General features: G+C 39.4%; 1 pseudogene; it reads left to right on the forward strand.

Moving 5' to 3' along the window:
- The first annotated feature begins 306 nt into the window (after positions 1 to 306).
- LOC129530352 (testis-specific chromodomain protein Y 1-like) lies at positions 307 to 2,670 on the forward strand (annotated as a pseudogene).
- The last annotated feature ends 4,757 nt before the right edge of the window (positions 2,671 to 7,427 follow it).

Consider the following 7,427-nt stretch of genomic DNA (forward strand, 5'->3'; position numbering starts at 1 on the left):
TCTGTACTCTACCAGAGAATAGGAGCTGTGGATTTAGCTACTCTTATCTCAGGCTACTGAGCCAGCTATCATGCTTCATGAGATAAAGCCCAAGCTGTCCTACCAGGGAGAAAGTGTGAAGAGCCTAAGGCACATAGCATAGCTGCTATTTCACACAATTTTCACTGCACCAGTGGCAATGAAGTAGAAGAGGCTCATCCATACTGAGAACCTGGTGAGGCACTGGAGGCAGAAAGAAGTGGCTGTGTAGAGATGCAACTGAAATAAAGCTGGCACAGCAACTGCTCCAATCTTGTGTCTTTCTTCATGGCTTCCCAGGAGTTTGAGGTTGAAACTATTGTTGACAAAAGACAAGGAAAAAATGTGAATATAGAGTATTTGGTTACGTCGAAAGGTTATGAGAAGCAGTAAGACACTTGGGAACAAAAGCAGCACCTCATGAACTGTGAAAAATGTATGATTTTAACAGATGATAGACTGAAAAACAGAAAAAAAAATACATGGACCAGAGCAAGTAGAATTTTTTCAAACCATGCTAGAGGGACTTCCAGATCTACCAACCCCAAGTTTTCTAAGAACTCTCCTAACATGCTGGTGACTGGCAAACACTACAAATCCAAAAACAGCCAGTTATTTGCTGCCAGCAAGAATGTTAGGAGAAAGGCAGCTTCACTTCTCTTTGACACAAGAATATGGAGGCAGTAAACTCAACTATGAAGACATTTGCACCTCACAGTCCCTTTAACAAGAAAACTGTGAGTGGCTTTCAGGAGCTTGAGAAACTGGACCCTTTTATGGTAGAACTGCAGGACACAGTGGTCTTCAAGGGGATAGAAGGGAAGCCCATCAGGACTTTATCAGGTTCTGGTGTAGAACAGGTTGGAATAAAGAACAGGACCGAGATACACCTGCTAATGTCTCAGATGTCAGGCTCACTTACTGCTTCCTTGGCCACAGGCTCAGCTACCAAAAAAGGTATAGTGACATTAATAGACCCATTAGCAGCCAATAGAACAACAGACATACACACATCAGTTCCAAGAGGGAAATGAGGGCAAATAAATGTCACTGATGATGGCAGAGACCAGCCTTTTATCAAGAAGATGTACTTCACCATAAGGCTAACAGAAAATTCCAGCACATACAGACACATTCTCATGAAGGAAGAGGATGGATTCACCCAAATATCACTATCAACTCAATCAACAGAAAAATATGCAGTGAATACAGAAGTAATTAAATAAATGGTTAATGCTCTGAATAGGGATTTTGTGGATGACAGCAAGCTTGTGCTGTTCTGTGCAGCTGGAAATGTCTTTTGCTGTGGTCTTGATTTTGGGTACTTTGTGAAGCACTTAAGGAATGACAGAAAGAGAGCAAGACTTGAGATTGTGGACACCATCAAGAACTTTGTGAATACTTTAATTCAATTTAAAAAGCCTATTATCGTATCAGTCAATGGCCCTGCCACGGGACTAGGTGAATCCATACTGCCTCTTCGTGATGTCGTGTGGGCTAATGAAAAGACTTGGTTCCAAACCCCTTATATGACCTTTGGACAGAGTCCAGATGGCTGTTCTACTGTTACGTTTCCAAAAATGATGGGTGAAACATCTGCCAATGAAATATTAATTGCTGGGCAAAAGCTGACTGCATGGGAGGCATGTGCCAAACGCCTGGTCTCTCAAGCATTTTTGACTGCAACTTTCACCCAAGGGGTTGTGATTCAAATTAAGGAGCTTGCCTCATGTAATCAAGATGCACTGGAAGAATGTAAGGCCCTTGTTCACTGTAGTATTAAGATGGAGTTGGAGGTGATGAGGAAGATATGAGGTCAGCACAAGGGATAGAATCCATGTTAAAGTGGCCGGGCACGGTGACTCACGCCTGTAATCCCTGCACTTTGGGAGGCCGAGGTGGGTGGATCACGAGGTCAGTAGATCGAGACCATCCTGGCTAACCCGGTGAAACCCGGTCTCTACTAAAAATATACAAAAAAATTAGCCAAGTGTGGTAATGGGAGCCTGTAGTCCCTGCTACTTCGGAGGCTGAGGCAGGAGAATGGCGTGAACGTGGGAGGCAGAGCTTGCAGTGAGCCAAAATCGCACCACTGCACTCCAGTCTGGGTGATACCGGGTGACAGAGCGAGACCCCGTCTCAAAAAAAAAAAAAAGAAGGGAATCCTTGTTTAAGTATGTGTAGAATAAAACTGATGAGATTTAATTGTCAGTCTGTCTGCTCAGGACACAAGAACTAAGCTGAGACAAATGCATAATGATTTGCTGTCTTCATTGCCCAAGCTAAGGCTTGGAAAGATAATTGGAAAGATCCAAGCTATGAATTTAAATTGTCAAGGCATTTTTAAGCACTGCAACATTAAATGAGCAATAAAATAACTTATTTTCCCAAATGTGATTATTCTATGCACACAAAAGACCAAATACAAAAGCAGACTGATGGGTACTAGACTGCCCTAATTTGTATCTATGGCTACTACTATATATAGAACCAGAATTGTGTTTTATTAGATGTGGATGACAGAGAATTCTGTAATAATGTTTATTTTTCTCATTTTTATATCCTAGAATACAGAGTCTACTGGGGTATGAGGCAGCCTCAGCTTCCCTACCACAAAGAAAGGCACAGAACTATCAGAGATGGTGCCTTTGACTTTATAGTGGCACAAATACTTCAGAGACACAAAATTATAAATTAAAAAACTTATCTTTTAGAATAAATATTTCTGACACAAAATTCACTGATCATTCTCCTAAACTGAACATATGATTAGAATTTTTGTTGAGATATCACTTGATTGTCTTTTCTATTATAAATGTCTAGTTGTTACCCAGTTGACAAAAGAATATTTATCTCTCTAAAGTAAAACTTGTTGCACCCTATTAGTGAATTATGGAATCATTTTTGTGGAAATATCCAAGTTCTAAACTTTATAATGTGCAGATTTAGTTTTAGGTTAACTTAGAGTATGTTCTAGTTAATAAGTTAAAATTATGGACACATTACTAAAGGCAGAAACTTCCTTCAAAACAAATAAAGGCCCCCTACACTCTGTAGGAAATTTGAGATTATCATTGTCTGTTGTTATGTGCACACAATTTTCTAGAACACTGTATGTGTTCAGCTAACCAGAAGCTCTCTGAATCCCGTCCTGTTCGTTTTTATGGAGGCTCCATTGCATAGGCATAATTGAACAATCCAGTGGCCACTGGTGAGGAATTTCACCATTGGTACAGGAACTCTAGGGTGTCACTTCGACAGCCAAGAATCTCTGTGGATGATGGCACCTTTGCACAAGTTTCTCTTGAGCTTGCTTTCTAATTGTACAAACCCATCTTGCAGGCTGCACTCAGCTCAAACTATGGGCTTAGGTTTCATTTCACTATGGATGCGCCAGGCACAGAATGGAGGCAGATGTATGAGTAAGTGATGGTTGAGCTCAGCCACTTCACACAGCTAGGCATATTATCTGGAATGAGGCAAGCAGATCAAGTGCTAGTACAGGTGACAGCTCCCTGAAAATTTTTGGGTGAATCAGCCATACCACAAGCTTTCCTTTCTGCAGGCACTGAAGAATGCAGTGGAATCCAGATACATAGAAATGACAGAAACTGCAGAGATCCAAAGATGTTGTCACAGCCCTGGCTTGGGAAAGGTTTGGATCTGGGCTATTTTAAGGGCCAAAGCCCTGCTTTCCTTTTTCTTTCTTTCTTTCTTTCTTTCTTTCTTTCTTTCTTTCTTTCTTTCTTTCTTTCTTTCTTTCTTTTTTAACTTATCTATGGAATCACTAGGGCTCAGATTAAGGTTTTCAAAGGGCTCTGTCTTGCTACTGGAAATTAGGATCTTGTCTTTTCTTCACTCATTCTCTCTTTCACTGCTTTGCATTTATTATGACATGCTATAGAACAAATGCTCTTTGCCACAGCATCTTTCTGTTGCCTGCAGGGCTGTCTATTTCACAGAAGCAGTAAGATTTTGGCTTAGGAATAACATAACATCTTCCCATGGAAGATGAAAAAATAAAAGCTAGATATTAGAAAGTCTCTCAATATAAACCGAGGTATCAGAAAACTTCCCCAGGTCTTACTTTATTTGTTTGTACTGTAATGAAAAAGAAACTTGCACTTTACAGGCAACTCATTCATTGGACATTTCCTATAGGGATAGTAATGGACTTGGAGGGTTGGATGTTAAAATTGGAAGATCTGATGATGATGTGACTAAAAGGTTCTCTAGATCAAGAATATGAGAAAAAGTGGGGCGACAACATTTGCTTTTGAGAGTTTCCAGGGTGAATGTTTCTCCGATATTTGGTAGCTGCTTACTGTGGGCTTTTCTGATATAACTGCTAAGAAGGCATGAACGATTTTACAATAGTTACAAAGATTTGGGTTGTTTCACAGGGCAAAAATGCTTTGCACATAGGCAACTTCAAACAATTTTCCTTCCCACCCTCAGAAACTATCTAGGTCTTCAATAATATTGAGAATGAAAAGCTACATAATTGTGGATTACTGGTAAAATTTTGACAAGCAGAGAAACAGCCTGAAAAATCAGGCTGCAGACACAAATTGAAGAATCCTGCACAATCTTATGGCCCATGTAAATAAATAAAATATCCAACTTTGTGTGTGTCTGTGCTTAAGACATGCCCACAGCTACTCAGATTAAAAAAAAGAAAAAACATGATCCCACATTAAAATGCTATGATTTTGTATAACCAAGGGGCTTCCAGGAATTACCCTCTGTCTCGCTTTTTTTCTGGACTTGTACACATTGGCCTCTAGTGTGTTACAAAGGGTACCTTACATTAGTAAACATGCTTTAGACTCTGAGCCAAGTTTCTTTAAATTATCAATTGAACCTCCGGTCCTAGGCCAATGTCCCAGCCATGCTTTCACTTTACCTCTTGTGTAGCTCAGGGCCAAGTTCCTGACCCACGCTGATTCATTACTTCAGCTATTAATAGTTCCAGGCTCAAGGTCCCAGAAAAGAAGAGTCGTGCTTTCTTCAAGACTAGTTAGTGCATTTTCTTTCTTCCTTAAAGATATCAGACTCTTCATCAAAGTGGGCAACTAAATCTACTCCTTCAGAAGTTAATGTATTAAACCTTTCCTATAATCTCACCTTTTGCATTCATAATTTTTAATTTTCTTGGGATTAAAAAAATTATGTGTGACACCTCAAAATGGGAGACTGATACATTGTGGTGCATTAGGGGACTGCAAGGTTTGTTTTTGGTTCATGGACCTGGAAAGGTTTAATTAAAAAGGTCAGTAGGGGATGGGCATGTGGACTCATGCCTGTAATCCCAGAACTTTGGGAGATCAAGGTGGGCAAATTAAGAGTAGGTCAAGATCCAGATCATCCTTTCTAACATGGTGAAAACCCCTGTCTACTAATAATACAAAAAATTAGCCAGGTGTTGTGGTGGGCAACTGCAGTCCCAGCTACTCTGTAGGCTAAGGCAAGAGAATGGCATAAACCCAGGAGGCAGAGCTTGCAGTTAGCCAAGATCACACCACTGCACAGAAGCCTAAGTGACAGAGTGAGACTCTGTCAAAAAATAAAAGTCAGTAGGAGTGCACTTCCAAACTATTTACATTCATATCTGCAGCTTGTCCTCATTTTTTTTATTTTTAATTTCCAAAGAGCAAGAAAATTCTGGGCCAGTGTCAGGTAAAATCTGATAGATTGCCTGCCATTCTTACAAAGCTTAGGAGAAAGGGATGCTGGGAGACACATTGGCAGTCTCCTTTTGCCCTCCGCTGTTGAAAGTATTGCCTCTTTTCTAACTGTTTTCTTTCACAGAGGATATAAGTGTCACGTGGGACTGAAAGGATATCTAAGGTAGCTGAAGATTTCTGGTTAAGACGGCACTATGGTGTTATGTGAAGTCCCAAAAGCAACTCCAGTTTCTGACAGCCCATCAAAGTGGTGCCGTTAATACTCCAGACTTTTCTGTTGCATTTTTTTTTTTTTTTGGTCATTTTGTGGGTAGTGTGTCTCCTGTTTCTTCTTTGTATGCAATATTGCGACCTGGAAATATAATCTTACTGGGAAAAGTAAGTGGATGTCATAGTAATTAGAAATGTAATTCAAACACTCGCAAAACAAGAAGAATCCAAAATTGTAGTTTAAAAATTTTTATTTGATAAGGGTCTTTTTGTCCCCTGATGATAGGTATTCATGCACTATATGGAATGGCATACATTTAAATAAAATTTCTCTTTTTGGGTGCTTATTTCTCTTTAAAAAGCTCAGCACTGCCATATATATCTAAACAATTTCTTTTTGAGACACATGATTTTTTCTGCACAGACCCACTGTGGGACAGGTGATAGAATGTTAACTTTCTTTTTCTAACTTTTGACTATATAAACCTAGGATTCATCACTTTCATGTAACATTTTAGATCTTAAAATGCAACCTAGTGAGATGAGGTTTTTCTCTGTGGGAAGCCTTGTCAGTACTTTGCACAAAACTTTTGTTTTTTTAACTCCTCCCTTTCCTATGTCTTTCTAACAGTAATAAGACTCTCTGCCCTATATGAAAACAGAAAATTTCCACTTTCAATAATCGGAAAGAAGGTGCCTTTTAGAGACATATTCTAGCTAAGTGCTGTCTTATGAAAGCCAGCCATACTAGCTTTACATGTTTTGAGTCACACATTCTTCTTCCAGCAGCACGGACATTTAAACTAAAATATAATTTTATGTTTCAAAGTCAATCGATCTTATTTCCTGGAATTTCAATATTTTTCTAGGGCCATACGAAAAGAAGCCAGAAACAGTACTAAAAGTCTTACTCTATATAATGGTCTTGCTTGAATCCAATAACTATATAATCTTTTTTTAGGTTCCCAAGTTACTTTGGGAATCTACTGGGTTGAATAGGCTTAGGAAACCAACAAAGAGTCACCAGTGGAGAGCTAAAGCCCCTCAGGTAAACATTACTTGTCCTGCTGTCTAGCTCCTCTGGAACTGTGGGTGAACGTTTGGCTTGCCTCCATGGGGGACACCTATGTCAATCACCAGACTCAGGAAAGACAAGACGAATGCAACAACAAAGAACATCCTATCTATCTTTTTATTCAGTGAGAGCTACTTCAAAAGGGGGAAAAGGAGTACGGAATGCTTTCTCTATATATTTCTTTGGAAAGTTCACAAACAATCTGCAGTGTGCACCTCTCTAGGTTACATTTTGAAATACAGACATTTAATTGACTATGAGACTCTGAAAAAGAAAGTGGCTTATTTATTTCTTTGTTTATTTATTGCTGAAGGGCACGACAACCTTACCAGCTCCAGGACAGACAGGCCTAGCTTTCTGAAGGAAGTGTTCATTTTAGTACTATTCAACAGTTACATCTTTTCTTCAGATGGCAAAGAAAAGAGTTTGATTTTTTT

This window comes from Gorilla gorilla, chromosome Y (assembly GCF_029281585.2).
Source record: "Gorilla gorilla gorilla isolate KB3781 chromosome Y, NHGRI_mGorGor1-v2.1_pri, whole genome shotgun sequence".
Taxonomy (NCBI): Eukaryota; Metazoa; Chordata; class Mammalia; order Primates; family Hominidae; genus Gorilla; species Gorilla gorilla.